Source organism: Wyeomyia smithii, chromosome 3, assembly GCF_029784165.1.
Source record: "Wyeomyia smithii strain HCP4-BCI-WySm-NY-G18 chromosome 3, ASM2978416v1, whole genome shotgun sequence".
NCBI lineage: Eukaryota > Metazoa > Arthropoda > Insecta > Diptera > Culicidae > Wyeomyia > Wyeomyia smithii.
This window is the reverse complement of record NC_073696.1, coordinates 222,897,260-222,917,335: the sequence shown is the minus strand read 5'-3', so window position 1 is coordinate 222,917,335 and position 20,076 is coordinate 222,897,260. Positions and strand designations below refer to the sequence as shown.

General features: G+C 39.7%; 1 long non-coding RNA gene across 1 annotated transcript in view; it reads right to left on the bottom strand.

Annotated features, from left to right (window-relative positions):
* The window catches only part of LOC129730988 (uncharacterized), a 38,822-nt gene that overhangs the window by 3,922 nt on the left and 14,824 nt on the right, over positions 1-20,076 (bottom strand). Inside the window, exon 2 of the long non-coding RNA XR_008728945.1 lies at positions 12,630-12,691. This is a non-coding gene — a long non-coding RNA (uncharacterized LOC129730988). The remainder of the gene's footprint in view (positions 1-12,629; positions 12,692-20,076) is intronic.

Here is a 20,076-nt window from a genome sequence, read left to right as displayed (position 1 = left end):
GAAAAAAAATAGACTGCGTTGCTCATGCCAGTCAGGTTTACTCTGGTCGTATTTGTTTTCGCGGTGTAGCTACACGAGGACTACACTTTTGCCCGGTATGTTTTTTTCACTTTCCGGACTACTCGCCAGTGAACACTGTAGTGTACTTTTGCGTTTTCTCTGTAGAATGATTCACCTCTCTTGTTTCTATCAGATTTGAGGTGAGCTGGAAGTGTGTTTGTCTCTCTGTAAGTTGGTTGAGACACTTTGGAGTGGAGAAGGAAGCAGTGTGGTGGAAGCATTTGCTACACGCAAGCACATACTGAAAAGGAAATGCGCGGTGAATTTTTTCTCCACTGTTTCCACACACTGAGGACGATTTGACCCTGACCTTGAGACGTTAAAAGCACCAACAGGAGGATCGTGACAATAAAGAACTAGAAGAGCTTTAACTGCTGATGATACGCGAAAGTTCTACGAAAAGATTAACCCATCCCGTAAAGGCTATGTGCCGCGAGCCGACTTTTGCAAGGATGTGGAAGGTAATCTCATCACGAACGATAGCGAGGTGGTCGACAAGTATTAGTAGCACTTCGATGAACATCTCAATGGCGATGCAACCAACAGAAGCGGAACTGGATTGGACCTGGGAGTGCCAGCAGTAGATGACCGGGTATCAGCTTCCGACCTCCACGAAATTCAGCGGGAGATTGGGGGGCTGAAGAACAACAAAGCCTCCGGCAAAGACGACCTGCCTGGTGAGCTCTACACACATAGTAAAGAAACTCTTGCACTGCATTGGGTCATTTCCAAGATCTGAGAAAAAAGAAAACTGCCGAGAGAGTGGATGGATGGAGTCGTCTGCACCAGCTAAAAAAGGGTGACAAGCTGGATTGCTGCAACTATCGTGACCTTACGTTCATAAACGCTGCTTATAAAATACTCTCCCAAGTTCTATTCCAACGTCTAACACCTTTAACCAGGAGGTTCATGGGGCAGTACCAGCCGGGTTTCATGAGAGCCCGCGAATCCACGGTTCAGATATTTTCAATTCGACAGATTTTGCAAAAATGTCGTGAGTACAACATTTTTATCGACTTCAAGGCAGCAATTGCTCGAGAACAGCCATTGCAGATCATGCACGAGATAAACTGACGCGGCTGATCAAGGCTACCAATGATGTGGTCCACTATAGGTTAGAGAATAAAGGGGCCCACTATAAGTTAATTTACTCTATATGAAGGGAAAAGGCTCCAAGAAGAACCATGTTAGTCTCCCACCCTGGATCATCGTAGACAGCGATGAGCTTAAGATAGTAGACGAGCTCGTGTACTTAGGATCGCTGGTGACCACTGACAACAATAGCAGCAAGGAGATCCGGGCACGCATTAAAGCGGGAAATCGTGTCTACTTTGCGCTTCGTAAGGTAGAGTTCGTAGTCAGAGACGCCCAGCGCCCTTAGAGACCCCAGCGCCCTAAGAGTTTTCGAACGGAAGATGCTGCGAACTATCTAGTTTGGAGTACAGATTGAAGACGGAGAATGCCGTAGACGCATGAACCATGTGCTGCACGCGATGCTATGAGAGACCCCCATTGCGCATCTGGTTAAAGTTAACATATTACTATGGGCTGGACACGTCACAAGGATGCCGGATGACAACCTGGTTAAAACGATTCTTTTCAGTAACCCATCCGGCAGCAGAAACAGAAGAGCACAGCGTGCACGGTGGTTCGATCAGATTGAAAGTGATCTACGACTGATAAGGCTCCTGGGAGCATGGCGCCATACAGCCCAGCACCGAGTGGAATGGAGACGACTTCTTAAAACAGCACGAGTCACCCCGGCCTGCTGAGGAAGGTAAGGTATACTCAAAATAGCTGAAATTTTTTGAAGGTAACATACGGGCAAAACAATGATTTTAAATTAAGATCAGAAACCAATTTTGAATTTTGAGAAAGTCTTAAGAATAGGAATTATTTCAAATCATTATTAAAAAACACTCGAGAAGCTTAGGAATGGTCAAAACAAAAAATTATGTTGAGAATCTCTTGGGGCTAGAAACTTCATGATGTTAAAATGCTTGTTATAGCTCAGAATAACTGTAAATAATAATATGGATTGGGATGGTCATAAACGAAAATCAAAATGATCATCAATTAAAACAAAAAACCACAGAACTTTTTGGTAAAAAATGCAGTTTAACACAGAGAAATCATTTAATCAACATCAATCGAAAAAAAAGTTAAGCAAAATTGTAGCCCTTTAGGCCATTTGGGTGCTGAAGAAAATCCTCTGCGAAACTGCTTGAAATTGGTTCAGGGTGATTGAAATAGTGTCCCTCGATTGGGAACTTTGATTGGTTATTGGTGATGTTTGCTGAATCAGTTTTATTATTTAAAAAAAAAGGGCTGTTGGAGAAGAGATAGAACAATCTGATACACTTATGCTTCTATTTCAGGTCATACATTTTAAATATTTTGTCTTAATGCACAGGAGACAGCATAACCTGCTTAAAATAGGTTTCTTACTCTAATACCAAATTAAACTTACTAAGCACTAGAGCTTCATGAAATGATACCTAAGTCAGTTCAGAATTGATGAAAATGCTTTTGGAAGCCAAAAGAGGCCGTCAGTAAATGATTTTAAATGGTGATGCCAAATTAAGCTGAGAATCACAAAAACGTCTCTGACTATCAGAAGTATTCCTAACCTAAGCTTGGCTTAAAAAAGCTTCTAAAGATTAGAACCCACAAAACAATGATTCAAAGTTAAGCTCAGAAACACTGTAATATAATGTCTAGAAATCAAAAGAGCTCAAAATAACAGAATAAATGATTTCTTGCTTGTTAAAATGACTAATTAAATAAATTGAAATAATTGCTGAATATTGGCTTCTGGTGAAATAATAGTTCAAAATAATCTCGGAATCGTATGAAATGCTTCCGAAGGTCAAAAGCAGCAAATAAAACGGTCCTAAATTATTCTAAAAATATATTGAAAGGCCTAAAACAACTGAAAACCACTGAAAAAGAATTCTTATAACTTTTATCAAAAGTCAGAGAGCAAATAAATATGGAAGAAACTTGAAAACCACCAGCAAGGTAAAGAAAATCGTCCCAAATTATGTATCGCTAAAAAACGTTGAACTTTTCAAGACTAGAAGAATAATAGGTTATGAGTTCTATAAATACAATTTTAAAGGGCAGAAGGGTTTCTAAATATTGCTGAAAGAAATAAAACTATGACTAAGGAAAATAAAATATATATTAATTAAGCCAAAAGTTACTGCAAAATGCTTCTGATATCCACAGATAAAGTAAGTAAAATTGTTTTTTACTATTAATAGTCGTAAACGGCCAGAAAAATCATATCAAGAATACGATGCGGAATAATACTGCGAATCGCTCAAAAACCGCCTCTTTAAGATCATAAACGATCCCGGATTAAACTCATAATCGTTGAAAACTACTCTTGAAGGTCATAAAAACCCCCTTCTAAAGGATATTAAAGGCTAAAAACTAATGGAGAACGAACTCTTGGTGCAATTAAGTTGCGTAGTTGAAGCATTTACGCGAAACGTAAATGTAACTAAAATTAAAATTGGAATTATTATTAGATGCTTCAAATGAAATTTATTAATTAGCAAGTATTACCAACCATCGGAACGGTGTATGGTTAAATAACTTCGTCGCATTCGTCGCTGAGTTTTAACTGTTTTAGAACTAGTAATTGCCACCAAACCACATCGTGATGTGTTCGACAGGCAAACATGGTATTTTTTCCTTCAATCCATTCAATTACACAACTGCATAGATGTGTAATTATCAATTTGTGCGTTGTTACGAGCGCTCTCGCAAATATCCCACACGGTATTTTCTGTGACCATGGAACCACCGCGAAAGTGGGTGTTCAAATCGAGGGCGCCCGCAGGAATTTACACCACAAGAGGCCCGCCCTGTCTCGACTTCACCCAACATAAACTCAATGGTTAAAATTTTATCGAAACCCGATTATTTCGTTTCAACGATAAACCTGTTAAAAACTTTAATGAAAGGATGCAAAGTCAACTCTTAATGCACGCTATTCCAGATAAGTTATGATCCATGTTTTCTGCAGGATGATCGATGAAAAGGTATAATTTCGATCGTGTGGTTTTGTGTCTTCGAGACGTCGATCGAAATGCTCAAAACCTGCAACCAAATTTCATTTTCGTTTGAAAAAGATAAGCTAATGGAAAAAGCAGTCACTGTCAATAAAAGTAAACATCACTCAGTTGACTCTTGCTTTGAGTTAGATGTTGACGGAAGTGAATCGATGAATGAAAAACCTCGTAGCTGGCAAAATGTGAAATGAACAGTTTGGAGAAAACTTGAATGTGCCATCGCGTGTGTTGCACATCGTTTCGGCCTGTTTTCCAACAGGGTCCACCGTCGACCCTGACCCCTTTCGAAAAAGTCGAACTCCCGTGCTGATTCAGATTTGTACATATGTACTCAGGCGCGGCATTCAAGTTTCCTTTTTCTCCGTCTCTGTACTCGTAAGTCATCGGGATGTAAAGCGCTGCGTGCCGTGCCTTTATGCAAACTTGCCCTTGCCCTGCGGGGCCGGTAGCCGAAGAGGAAGAAGCAGGCGACTGCAAAAGCGGATGCATATTTTTCACCATCCTGTACCACCGCATCACCCACCGTTTTGAGCCTGAAACCGCGATCTGCCGCCATATAATCGGTAAGTGGGGCTTCGTGCGATTTATTTTTCGATTTCCATTGCGGTTTTTCAGACTCGTGCATCCAGTACTCGGTTACTAATGATACGTTAGTTCTGCTTTAATCTATGAATACAATGTTGTCTTGAATTATCACTCTACTTCTGCGATCAATTGTCTCAATAATATAGTTTTTTTGTACTGTGCTGAAAAGAAAACGTGGTTAACCAATTAAGTTTATGATTTAACTTGAACTTCTACCGGGAAGGATTAAAAAGCAAAACCGCAAAAGGGTTATTATCCACAGAAGTTTTTTCCAGCTGATTCTTTTGTCGAGCTTTGAAAATAATCTCAACAGGCCTATAAGGGAAACAGTCTTGTATATTCTATTAAATGGCTGTAAGACAAATGAGAAAAATGCATCGTAGGTAGTACTTCATTGAGGAAGTGAACCTCATTTGCGTTAATCCCTTCGGCGTGCAGTTCTGCGGCGTCGCCGACAGTCGCGATGTGCCACGCAGACATGTGCATCGTAAGACCTTCACCTTTATTCGGAGTGTGGAACCCGGTTTTCTGGCAAAGTGTCGCCTAATTCTAAAGGAAAAAAAAACCCGCACGCGGTCGTCTTGAGTGGAAAAGGCATTCCAAGGTCAAAAAGTGCATCTGCCTTTTCGCTTTGCATCCTGCAATTTGTTCGGCATCTAACGCGCCATGTTATGTTTTCTTCTTGCAGCATAAGCGCTCGATTCATGCTTCGGATGGGGCCGGAACGGCATGTGCATTCACCGGCAAGGTTTGCAGCGGTTAGACAGTTGCAACCACGCGGCCGTCGGTTAAATCGGGTGAAGACCTGCAAGTACGCTCTGCCATGAAAAATTGGCGTATAAAATGACACGAGCGGACGGGTGAAGCACACTGACTGCGCCTAGGCATTTGGGCAGCTCGACTACAGTATTAAATTACCGAGGGCATCCTTTTCCTTTTTTGAGGGTGTCAAAATAGTTTACCCTCTTGGATGTCACACCGGTTTACCATGCTTCAGTTTGGAGTGAGTTTTCATTACACAAAACGAATATATCTGCGATAGTTGAACCTGATTTTATAATAAAATTTATGATTTAAAATAATCAATAATAATATTGATTGCAATCAATCCCATGAACATTGGAGAACGATAAAAGATAAGAAAAGTAATAAGATAGATACTAAGCAGAAGCGATTTGAGCGCTCTTATTGGTATCCGATTAGGGTAGGGGCTTTGGAGCTCAATAATATCTTTTTTATTGAAGACTTACTTTATTAGGCTAACAAATTGCAAAGAATGGTCTGAAATCAAGCCAAGCTGTTCAAATATGCTATAAAAATATGAAAAAGGCAAATAATTTAGAACAAATAATTGCTGTAAACGCGTTTCCTTCGAGTCACACATAGAAAAATGCTTCTCAACATAAGAAACGGCTACAAAAAATAAATTAAGGGAGGCTTTCAAAAGAGGTAGTTTTTGTTCATGTTTTTCGAGGTAAAAAAAGCGACACAAAGAAATTATCACGTCAATGCAGCACGTAAAATTGTTAATAGGTCCGCCTTTTTGTTTTGTTGTTTTTTATCAAACTTTTTTTTTTCATGTTCAAACTACCCTTTATTTTTTTTCTTAATAACAAACTACCCTTTACATAAATGCAAAACATTATTTTTTATTATAACAAACTACCCTTTACATAAATGCAAAACATTATTTCTTTTCATTATTTTATCGTCACTTGCACATTTTCACCTAAAAAAAAAAAAACATACTTTCGACGGATGAGGAGACCCCCTTCAAAATAAACCCAAAAAATGCTGATGTAAATTGAGAATTATTAAAATGCATCTTAAGATCTTTTTTTTATTTTCAGAAAAAATACTTTGTTTAGCTCAGAATTGCTGAAAATCCCTTTTTGTTAACAGCAGAATAGAAACCAATTCTGTGTAAGGTTGAGAATTGTATATAAACTGAGGAATTTTAAAAAATGCATCAATTTCAATATTTTTTTCATAGTTTAGATAGATAGTTTATTTGACAAGGCACGATACATCTTATGTTTTACTGAACCAAATACAATTCTTATTATGTCTAAAGCAGGTATTAGACGAAGCAAATATTTGCTATTTTTGGTACGGATTTTGTTTTGTGCAAATAAAATTCGTACCAAAAATAGCAAATGTTTGCTTCGTCTAATACCTGCTTAAGTTAGTTAACAGGAAAAAAAGGGAGGCACTTTTTTATTTCTCGCAGCCGACTACGAGTTAGTGGGGATTAAAGGTGAGGGAAGGGGAGGTACAATTTTTACCTAAAACTATTTTAACACTACAACATCTGTTTGTTTTTCAACTGGTAGAGCAGTAGTAGTTTTGTGGCGCAGTTTGATCTGAAGTGTTTGCGCAAACATAGATGTTGGCTCTTCGTTTTCGTGTCTCCAGCATAGTGGTATTCTGACGAATGGACGAATGGCTCCGACCTAACACCACAGAATTCGGTTCACGTTTGGTCATAGTAGCCATCGTCACAAACGCAGTGATTACTGTCCACAAGCCCTATACGAAAGAGATGCGTGTTTAACGTGTAGTGATTGGACATGAGTCTTGACATCACGCAAATGAAATCCCGACTCACATCCAACCCCTTGAACCATGCTTTCGTCGATATCTTAGGAAAAATGGAATGTAGCCACCGTCCCAGTTCATCTGTGTTCCATGATGATTGCCAACTGTTGAGTGTTCTTTGACGCAAAATGCTATAAAATTCGTTATAAGCAAATGGTCTTTCATAAATATCGCCATCAATAGAACCCATCTTAGCTAAAGCGTCAGCCTTTTCATTGCCTGGAATGGAACAATGAGAAGGGACCTACGCTGAGGTAACCCAGTAATCTGTTAAAGCACTTAAAAACCACCGTATTTTCCCCAGGAAATATGGGGAGTGCTTTACCGACTTCATCGATCGCAGAGCCTCAATGGCACTGAGACTGTCTGTGAAGATAAAGTAGTGGGTAGGGTTTCGATGATCCCAAGGAAGTACTGAATAGCAGCAAGTTCTGCGACGTACACAGAAGCAGGAGCATCGAGTTCGTACACCAAAGCCAGTGGACTTATCTAGATTAGATCCGTCAGTGTAAAACATTTTATCACAACTGGAAAAAGATTATTGGAAAAATTCTTAGGGATCTCTTGCGGTCGCAATTAATCCGGGATAGCAGTAATGTCTTCTTTCATGATGGTATAGCATTATCAAAAGTATCTAAAAGTGCGACATTGAAAGGAACGTATGAAGAAGGGTTAATATCTTGAGCAATATAGTCAAAATATAGAGTCATAAATCTGGATTGAGATTGAAGGTCGACCAACCTCTCGAAATTTTCAATTACTAAAGGGTTCATAACTGTGCATCGAATTAGCAACCTGTAAGAGAGATTCCGAAAACGATGTTTCAACGAAAGAATACCCGCTAGCACTTCAAGACTCATCGTATGGGTCGACTGCATGCAGCCCAAGGCAATACGCAAACAACGATATTGTATTCTTTCTAATATTACATTGTGCGTGTTCGCGGCGGATCGAAAGCAGAAACAATAGTATTCAAGAGCTGACAATAGCGTTGTTTGGTTTAACCTTAGAAGGTCTCCTTGGTGAGCACCCCACCAAGTTCCGGAAATCGTACGAAGAAAATTAATCCTCTGTTGCCCTTTTCGTGTCAGATACCTAAAGCCCAGGGGCATTTAGGGTCGAACCAGACCCCGAGATATTTAGCGACTAAAACCTGAGTGATCGTTTCACCCGTTAGTAGAAGTTGCAGCTGAGCTGGGTTATGCTTCCTAAAAAAAACGACGAGTTCAGTTTTCTCCGGAGAGAATTCGATACCTAGCTTAAGAGCCCATTCAGACAAATTGTCTAATTGCAATGGTCCTTGCAGATCGTTAGCCTCACTTCCAGTAATGGAAACAACGCTATCGCCTGCAAGTTGCCTTAGCGTGCAAGACATTCATCGATGTCATTGACGTAAAAATTGTATAAGAGAGGGCTTCAACATAAGCCCTGGCAAAGACCCATGTAACTAATTCGGGAAGTTGTCGAATCGCCATGTGAGAAATACATATGCTTTTCTGACAACAAATTGAGCAAAAAATTATTCAAATTTGGTTAAAGTCCCTGCGAATGAAGTTTCTCGGTTAAAACTTCTACAGAGACAGAGTCAAAAGCCTCCTTAATATCCAAGAATGCAGAAGCCATTTGCTCTTTTCGAGCAAAGGCGAGTTGAATTTCAGTAGAAAGCAACGCTAGGCAATAGTTTGTCCCTTTGCCCCGGCGGAAGCCAAATTGAGTATCTGAAAGTAAACCATTTGTTTCGACCCATTTGTCTAACCGTAAGAGGGTCATTTTCTCCATTAATTTTCGGAGGCAAGAAAGCATAGAAATCGGCTCATAAGTGGTCAGAGGCAGGTTTTGTAACATCGAAAATGGAGGCTCTTCCGTAATTACTAATAACGCGTCGCGAAAAATTTTCTATTCCGATACAGAATCCGGACAGACCTTTTTAGCCAAATCGAATATCCAGCGATCTGAATATTCCTCGTACTCATTCGGAACGTTACGATTCCGCATGCGTCTTGCGGTATTCCAAAGAGTGCTCATCGCTATTTTCTTCGACAACGCGTTTACAAACCACCGCCAGGATCCGCGTTTTTTTGCTTTTATCAAGCTCTTCATCTGTCTATTCAGTACATCGTACTTTCGAAGCAAATCGATAGTGCCTTGTTCTCGAAAGGCCAAATACATCAAGGACCTACGTGCGTACAGGTCTGAGCACTCTTTGTCCCACCACTTGGAGGGAGGGCGCCGTCTAATCGTTACTCCGGGTATCACTTTCGTCTGAGCTTGAGTCGCGGCGTCGATGATCAAGTCAAAAATGAACGCGTATTCTTCCTCCGGAGGCAGTTCCTCGTGAGACTCGATGGATTCCGCTATAATCGTCTGATAAGACTTCTAATCAATATTACGAGTAAGGTCGTATGAAATGTCGATTGGGTCCGGGGGAGTTGAACCATTAGCAAATGAGATAGCGATTGGTAGGTGATCACTACCGTGGGGATTGATTACTTTCCATCGGCAATCTAACGCTAGTGATGTCGAGCAATGGGATATGTCAAGCACACTTTCACGTGCTAGAGGATTAGGTACACGTGTCGCTTCCCCAGTATTCAAAAGTGTCATATTGAAGTCGTCGATTAAGGTACAGATTAAAGAAATTCGGCTGTCGTCGTGCAGCGACCCCCATTGCGAACAGGGAGAGTTAAAATCTCCCATTATCAAAAAAGGTGCGGGAAGCAATTCTGCTATATCAGAATGTTGTCTCTGTTCAATCTGCACGGATGGAGAAATTTATATCGAAGCAAGGCAAAAGTCTTTTCCATTCATATTCGTTTGAATGGCAGAAACTTCAATATTCGAGATCGAGGGGGGGGGTCGATTCTGAAAAAGGAATAGCACTTTTTGATCCCTAGAAACACCCCTTCACCGTGTGAGTTTCGGTCTCGACGAATAATGTTAAAATCGTGGAAGTTGAGATGGTCATTTGAAGCAAGAAAAGTCTCACAGAGCGCAAACGCATCACAATTGTATGTGCTTATCAAATGTGGAAATAGATCGAATTTGGGGATGGTACTTTTGCAATTCCACTGTAATACAGTGATAAAATTCCGTCGCTTTGACGTATTTGTCATCGAAAGATGTGATAGCTTAAATGAGGGGCCAAGTTGCTTCAAAAAGGTTTTCACTGTAGGGAGGAGGGCAAGAAGAATATTTTGGAGAGGATTTGATATATTGAATGCTTTAAATATCCAGTCCACAATAGCAGAGAACTTTATAAACCCTGTTTCTTCTTCATTCTCTGGTCGGAAAATGGGTGCACAAGGGTTTTTTTTCTGACCCAGGAAGCTGTGGGTACTCCTGGTTTGAATTGAAGTTGAAACCGGAGGATACCTGCTTCGGTTCTTTCTTACCGCTTCTCTTATGTGTTGTTTTATTGATCATTCCGCTAGGGGTTATCTCACGACCTTTACAAGAAAGATTAGGACAGTTATTCATTTTCCTCTTCCTATATCCTTCTAGCAGGGCATAACAACACCCTTCGACGGGATCGTCAGATGTACCCTCATCGGTGGGCAAAGAGGAAAAAATGTTTCCTGTCGAGGTTGGCTCAGCTCTCTTTATCATATCTGCGAAAGTGCGCTTTGATCGTTCCTTGAGGGAGCGCTTTATTTTCTCCTCGCGCTGGTTGTACGCGGGACATGCCGAAAGATCATGCCGAAGGGCCCCCGCAATAAAGATACTTTTCAGTGTCCTCGTCGCAGACGGTCTCAGCATGATTGTTTCCGCACTTACAGCAACGTGCCTTGTTGCAGCAATAGGTGACTGTATGACCCAACTGCTCGCAGTTCTTGCAGTACATGACCCGCGGTATAAAAAGGCTTCCAGACAGACGAACCCTGTCTAGAAGGATGTAGTTCGGCAATGAAGATCCAGCAAAGGTCACCCGAAAGGAATCCGAGGTGCAGAATTTCTTCTTCTCCTCTTCGATGGATACTGAATGCAACTACTTACAATCCAGTATCTTTACACTTTGCATCACGGAGTTCTTGAAACAGCCCACTCCATGATGCAAAATGTCATCGACAGGAAGATTCCCCTCGATAACCACACCGTCGACACCTCTACATCCTTGGCAGGAATGTACACGCGATAGTCTCCCGAGAAGAGCCAGAAATCGCGTTTGCTTGCTTCAAGCTATTCACGACAACTCGCAGTTGGTTCGGCCTAACCTTTGTAACTTCGGTTACGTCCAAAAACTTTTTGCCAGGGGTTTGGCAATTTGAATAATATCAAAGGCTTTTTTTATCGATATTGATCAAAACTCAGGAGTTGAGGGGCTGTTTTCTTCGACTGATTAAAATAGGCGCCACTGCTAAGGTCGCTCCTTATCCTATATTTTCTCAAAAAAAAAATTTTTTCACGGTGTATATATATTTTTCTCAATCAGCACCTCGAGTCATTTTCAAGCGAACATCGTTGTGCAATAGTGACTCTGTTTATCTTCGTTTTCTATTTATTTCTTTTTTTACAGCCATTCAGATGTTAAAATCAATGCAAGAGCATTCGAATAGATTTCATGTGACTTACAAATTGCTCGAAAATTGAACAAATGACTTTCAACTAAAAGCAAAGGGTAACAGCGTTACTATCACCTGACTATTTTTAGCTGAAAGTAATTTTGCCAGGCCCTGATTTCAGTTGAACTGTTGGACTTCTCTTCACTGCAACCTCGCAAAAGTTAAAAAAATCGGGAAAATGAACGAATATTATTATTGGAAAGACTGTGAAACTGTCGAATTTCTACTGACACTTGCTTTTTACTTTTGTTTCCCTCCTTGTTTTCTTTTCGCTTTTCGTTATTTGCTTTATAAATTCAAAAAGTTTTTATTTTACATTGAAAATTGTCTTATTTTTATTCTCTGGCATCGACATTCGTGACTAGGATTGTCAATTTCGGGTTTAAAGCTTAAATTTGGGACATTTTAGTTTGCTAAAATCTATTTTACATTGTACTCAATCAGAACTATATTTTATTCAGTTTTCCGAAATCAATTATATTTTAGATTTGGATTACGATTTCTAAATTTAGGTATTATAAATTATGCAAATCTTATTTCCCATTTTTTGATTGTGTCGTAATTCGCTCTAAGCTTCCAGATAATTGTTTATTTCTTGTATCGGTTATCGAATTTCGCGATAAGTTTTTCCTATTTGAGATGTTCTTTACTTAACTTGATTTAATTTGAAGTTAAGGTTTTCGATTCTAGTTGAAATAAAAAAAATGTCGCTCATTACCAATGACAAAAAAAATCACTTGCTTACCAATCCAGCATTTGTTAGCTGCTACCCACGTCCTGATATCCAATAAATGTAGATTTAACGTTCTGAAATCGAAAAGAAACGTAAAAATATTAGTTGTCTCGTGGGTCCCGAATGTGTGAAAGCGAAAAGTTCCAGTAAAATGAAGCACAAAAACCACGTGGTCCGACGACGGTCCAGTTTTGAAATCGAATACTCGTCCCTAGAAGCAAGTAAATCAGCCGCAGCTTGGCCCAACGCCAGCCTTTCCCGATCGCAGCCGAGACGATAAACGGAAAGATAAATAATACTATTGAACCTTACACGGTCACGCATACCAACACCGGCAGCAGCCAGTGGATGCCGGCTGCAGACAAGTCGATCGACCATTCGATCTCGCTCGCCTCGCAGGCAAAGGCCCTTCGGACCTTCGCTTATTCGACCATAAAAATAATGGTCGAAAGTATATATTATATATGTACACCGACAGGACTCGGCCAGAATCAAGTCTGGGTTTTTATTTATCTTTTCTTTGGTTTTCATCAGAATAAACTGAGCAAAGATTACCGCCACTGCGAGCAGTCGGCGTGTGTGCCGCAGCTTCCTTTCGGAGCGCCGAAGCGCTGTCTGGTTGGTCGCGGGGGGAGGGAGCAAAAAGGCACGATGTAGTTCACAGGAGTGTGCGCCGCCGGTTCTACCTTGTGTTGTGTCTGGTTTGTTTCGCAAAAGATGCCTGATTCTGCGGGTACGGTGCAAAGTCTCGCGAGCGTAGCAGCCAGCCAAGATATGTTTCAGGATAAATGGCTGTGAAGCGTTGTAGCACCTATAATGTGGTCTGTGGAAGTTCGCTTCCTTGTGACCTTACCAACAGGTTTAATTTTATGTGGTTTTAGTAATATTTATATCAAATGAATGGTTCGAACAATAATCCTGTAAAAAATAGTGATACCGATCAAATGTTGTTTTGTCTTTTCCACATTTGAAAACTAAAAAACAAATGTGAGCCGGCTCGCAAAGTGCACACAAATGCGGCGAAATTGCTTACATATATCGGCAGCAAACAACTTAGTCAGCAGTTGGCTGTAGTGTCCCGCAACCTCTTTCAGCTTAATGGTTTCTTATACCTCACTCTATCGCAGGTCCATAATCCTTTTCGAACAAGTTCCTTTCACTGGAGTCTAACAGTCAGTGGTTGTTGATCTTTAATCGTTTGCCTTCCGCACTCGCGTAGTGAAGAAAAAAAGAGAAAAAAATGGAACGCTCAATAGGGTAAATGCACCTCGTGTTGCGCTGCATTTATTCGCGGTGTGCCGCATTGATAGAAACTGCAGATTTAGAGCAACAAGAACAAGATTCTTCCACGTTGTGAGAGATGCTTCTGTGGTTAACCTTCCGACGACAAAGAACACTTTCATTCTCGCTGTAGGCCGCAGTAGAATGTTTTCTGTTGTTCGAAGATTTTTCAATCTTGCTATAAAACTTTATATGGTACAATAAGAGTGTAGTTATAACATTATACATTTCTCTTTTTCGGGTTATATACAGTGAGTGTTGACTGCAGAGTTTTCGAATGATTAATTTCACGTACCACAAAGGAATGCGGCTGAAAGGTCGCGAACCTGTTCTGATCACCAGCGTTGTAGAGAATTGTAGAGCTGCACTAATCTGAAGCGATTAACAACTCGAAGGACCCATTCCAGCATTCCGTTAGAGCGGACTTCATCATTTAGTTTCATTTGGGCCAATAAAATAAAAACGTTACCAGTCAGAGTGTGTTGAGAAAATGACATAAAGACTTTATATCTATTACAAATATGTAGCAACTCAAAGTCGGGATTTTTTCTTCTGTTTATTGCCATCAACATCCTGTACAATTACATTAAATTTTGCATTTTAACAGTCACATACTCACAAACTTTTAAAATGACCATAATGTAAAAAATATCAATACCAAATGGTCGTTTTTATGAAACTTTGCAGTTAAAAAAAGTTTTACTTACCTTTAATTATTTACACACGGACTACCTGCCAAATTGTCTTTATTTGCAGCATTTTTCGTTAATCAGATAAAAAAAAACTATTGTTTTACGTGAAAATGAAATTTTTGTTACAGACGGTGTTAACCTGATTGAGTTTGGCACTATTTTTTAAGAGAGGGAGAGCGTATCCTTCAAACACCGGAAGTGACACCGTTCACCCGCATCATGCGTTGAGTATGCCATAGGGAACCTTCAATGGGTTACATCCGTACTAAAATTTAGCACCAGCAAAAAAACATATATTTACTGACCTCCGCTGGCCTAAAAGAGATCGTCGTCACGCTGTTCTCGGTCCATGTACAATGTCGCTCGAATGGTTGCCTTCATGCCTTTGGTTGGAGGTTCGGTACATAGGACGTATTATTTTAAATTACTTTGACCATGAAAATTATGCTGTGCTCTCGCCAGCAGATTCGCACAAACACTATTCACGCCGAAGCATGTGGCTCGGTGCCAACCCCCTCAAGTCTCTCGACTAAGACCAACCTGGAGCATAATCACCGTCTGGCTATGTGCAGTGGAACACAACCAGCATAGTAATGTATATGCCACACACATATCAAACGGTTGTGGTGACGGGGCGAGGGAACTGAATGAAATGGAAAGCCTGGATGGATAGGTAGTAGAGAAAATTGGCAGTAACAACAAAAAAACCTACAACAGGAAAAAACGACTATTTGAAGGGCAGCATCGTTCTGGTTGGATGGTGTAAGTTTGGGCTATCAACTCAAGTGGGTACCAACAGACGTGATTTTCAATAGTGGGCTGACTGCAGCACAGCAGCAGCAGCAGTGCAGCAGAGAAGAGGGAGAGTCAGTTTAATTTCCTTCAACACTACTCCTCCTATCTTGCTACCCATTCGAGCCTTACTGATCGACTAGGCCTACACATGTTTCTCAGTTCGTCACGTGTGTCGTTTGGCTTACAATGCTTCATTTACATTTTGCGGATGAAAAACAAGAGAGGAAGGAAAAAACGGCATGACATTCATTATCAGGCATGTACAAGTTTTTTCCGCATTATTTGAGTTGCGGATTAGAATAAAATGCTCTTCTACATTTTTGAGAGGGCCACATTCTTTTGGATTGGCACTCGAGCTAAAAAAGGTTGTCATTTCGTACGAATACAAAAGGCTGTTAGACAAAAATGAGAGCTGCATATTTTCGTCATGATTTGAATTTTTAAGTATGTTTTTAAATAAATTGACGTTTCATGGATAAAATCGTGAATAAATTAAGGAACAGAAAGCTAAATTATCAAATGAAATATCTCCGACATGTGTAGATTTGTCGAACAATTGCATACATTCAGAAAAAAAATTATTGAGATTAAAGAAATGTAGAAATGAAACAAAAACATTACCGGCATTAGAAATAAAATTATATCAAAATGCTAGAAAGGCGCTTGAACTCATATTAATGTATATAATAATATCATCATAATCAGAATCATTAAATGATCTGTCTCTAAGCTGAGAAAAATATGTTTAGGAAGAAAAGCGAAAGTTTCATTACCAGAAAATAATAAACTTAAACTATATCAAAGCGCTATAATCAAAAAAGTCTCATTTGAAAAAAAAAATCGGAAATGTTTAATTAGAAATTTAAAGAAATGGTAAACTACAAATAGAGAAAACAGACAAACAATTAAAATAGGGGCTTCCAAAATATTCGGAACCCTGTTAAAACTTCTTAATTTCGATAAGTTCTTCACAAAACTTAAATATGGTTTGGCTGAAATATTAAAATATGAAAACGAAAATGCACTGGATGACAAAATCCCCAGAATCCTTTGCATTCGATTATTATTAATGTGAAAAGGTTAACGTTTCGTGCATGACAATTGTAAGATCGAAATCGTTAATGCTGTATAGTAAGCTTCAATCCAACGAGTTTACATTATTTTGTAGAAGATCAGAATTAATGCGTCCATAGTTTCGAAAAAAATTGGGATCTACTCAAATTTCACGAGAAAAATCAATTAATGAAAAAAGTATATCGTGCATCGAAAAACCAGGTGCAGAAACTTAATTGAGAATCAAATCACAGTCGTTGGTAATCAGCAAATCAACTAATGAAGAACCACCGGGATGAAAGTGAGTTGGTTCGTGGAAAATGCAACTGAAGTCAAAGTTTTCAAAGTTTTTTAAGAGACCTCAATGAGTTTCCTCGTAAACATAACGTAAGGTGACGAACCTGGTGAGCAATTTCTATACGACACTCTCACGTAAGTTAACGAGCTTTGGTAGTGGCTAGGGGCACCAAAATTCATAGGAATGGTTTAATAGCTGTAATCTTTTGTTTCTAGTGGTATGTAATTTACAAAGGATGGTAGGTGGTATCATAACGTTTTGTTACATACAAAGAAAATATATAAAGAATGTTTTTTTTTTGCGATACGTAATTAATGGACGTCGATAGGTAGAAATTTCATAAAGTCGTCATTAGTATTGAATGAAAGTACTAGAATGCCACATGCAGCACAGAGTATTAACTATACACAGGTATAAAAAATTATCGAAGCTGTAATAACCGGAAACCATAAAAAATCTATTTGGGTACTGAGAAATAACGTTTTGGATGGAGACCGATTGAGAAAAGCCAAATGAAATGTGAGATATAATTAAAAATAAACTCCAACAGTCGAGAACTCTTACAGGGTGCGCCATAATTTTTGCAACAAAAACGCAAAGTCGGTTTGCGGATCGATATATGTTGGACCCAGAAAACGAATAACAATCAAAACTGGAACTTTATGCAAGACGGTGTCCCGGTTCACACGAAGAAGACCGTTCAAGCTTCCAAATTCGCAAGATCTCAACGTGTTGGACTGTTAAAAGCAAAGGCCTGCTGACGAAAACACACAAGTTTGGCCGAGTTGAAGAAGTCTTTGCTCAATTTGCTGGAAGGTAATTCCTCAAAATGACGTTCGGTCCGCCGTCGAGTTTTATCCTAAGCGTCTCCGAGCTGTCATCAGAGCTAAAGGAGAACACATTGAATGGGTTGTTGTTTTTTCAAATTGTTTTCACAAGATAATACATTCCTATTTCAAAAGTTTTTTCTTACTTGCCAAAAACATGGTTAATGGCCCTCTGTTTCTTGTTGCAATAATTATGGCGCACCCTGTAGACTAACATTAACCCGTAAAGACCCGGGACGGAACTTGTTTTTTGAAAATGCTCGTTCTCAGCACTGGATCGGCCGATTTAGGAAAACTTGGAGTTTTATTCAAGAGGAATAGTTGCTCTAAGTTTTGGTAAAGGTGCCACCCCTCTGGACCTCTCCCCGTTTTCGTGAGACGCAAATATGTCTGTGTTTTTTTCTAATTTTTCAAACAGATTGAGCAAACACTGGGAATTTTCATACGAGTTTGTATACGATACATATATAATAAACGAGATTTTTGTGGCGAGATACGATAAAGTCGAAACAGATAATGCTCCGATTAAAACGGTCTTGCACTACGTTCTGAGAACATATTTAATATTTCGTTCGATCGGAAAAGTTCCTCGGAATACTACAAAATAACAAAACAATTAAAGTTCCCGGAAAAGTTCTTCCGACTTAATAGGGGAATTGTGGATAAAATGAACAGGGGTGGTAAAATGGACACCCGTTCAAATCTCGACTATTACGTTGAAAAATAGTACAAACTTCTTTGGCACCTTATCTAAGAGGTACTAGAAGCTATTTGAGACAAAGTATGCGACATGAAACAGTTAAACAGTCAAAATAATAAACAAAAACAAAAAACACGTGTACTTTCGTGGTGGTGATGTTATTTTTGGCATTCAAAAAATAAGGTTTTTTCTTGTGTGAAACAGTATTTTATAACGATTTTTCTGCAAATATCTGTACTCAGACTACTAACCAGCAAAAATCATCAAAGGTTAGTAATTGTTTAAATGATTTTCTCGATATATTTAAGTATTTTCAAAAATATGTGTGTGCGGGTAAAATGGACAGCCCAAGGTGATGGTGAAAAAATTGCGTTAATTGCCGTTAAAAAATCTAGATGCTTCGTGTTTATATCAGAAAAACGCAAAGGTAAACTAGGACCGATGAACAGATGACCGCGGCTGATCGTACCGTTGAATGCGGAGTGTCCGTAAAAAAAGCTTCCGCCATTTCTCAGTTTTTTGCGGATAAGGTCATATATTGTTATTAATTCTACGACAAACGGTGAAAATTGAACTGTTGGTGAATGCATAAGTGTACCACGTGCTATGGAACATCATTTTACTATCTGTAAAGGGATAATTAATGTTCACGCCCAAGGTGTTCATATTACCACCCCCTATGTTCATTTTACCCACACGTGTCCATTTTACCTCCAAAAAACTGCTTTCAAAATGGCTCATGAAAACTACGAAAAATACTATTTGAGTACTTCTTCTTATTTTTTGTATCAACCATTAGTGGCTCAGTTGACGTGCACTATCGACTCATAGCTGTAGTGTTAAACTGTGGAGGAAATTGGGAAATCGCTTAGGGTGTCCATTTTATCACCCCTTCCCCTACTTATCTCTTTGTAATTTTACGCATTATGATTCAGAAAATTTATCAGAAGCATATGCGTAATTATGTTTGTAAGGCCAAAAAAAGCGTGAAGTTCACAGCGCTTCCGTGTCCTGTTAGAGAAAGAAACTCGATAAAGCGAAAACTGCACACTGATCACGAGTTAATTTTTTTCTCATGAGAAACTATTTGTCACTTGATGCATAAAACGATCGATTGTAGACAGTAGCAAGAGACAATATTGCTGAATCCCAAAGGAGCGTTTCTCGACTTCAGAGTGCCACTTCAGTGATGGTTTGAGGGTAGTTTGCCAATGGTTATCATCGATGAACGGAAGCTCTAGAGAAAATTGTTGCCTCGAGTCTTCGAAATTCTTCGGAGTTTACCACTATTTGTTTCAATAAGACGGTTCACCAGAGCGGGGGCCTAGTGTGGTTGGTAACGCTTCCGCCAACCACGCTCGACGCCTGGGTTCGAATCCCACCGCCGACATAGGTGTTGATGGTTGTGAGGTGGCGTGATCCATTCACAACCAACCCAACTGGTCTAGATTCAATCCTAGCCGACACCGGGAGATTTTCTGAGGCGAAAAATCTCTGGGATCACGCCTTCCATCGCATGAGGAAGTAAAGCCGTTGGCGCCGGTCCGTTAATAAACGGGTCGTGAGTTAGGGTCCTGGGTGTGGAGTCGCCTCCCTGGGCGTCGGTGATTGGCCACAACAGTGGCGGAAATAGACCGACGGAAAATAAGCGAGAATAAAAAAAAAAAAGACGGTTCACCAGCGCATTCGGATTTTAGCTTAGCTAAGCTTAGTTCTGACTGCACATATCAATGGTTACTACTCCGTAATGGGTCCGAGCCACTCAAATGCACAATGAATCAACTGAAAGAACGACTGGGAGTGGTAATTCTTT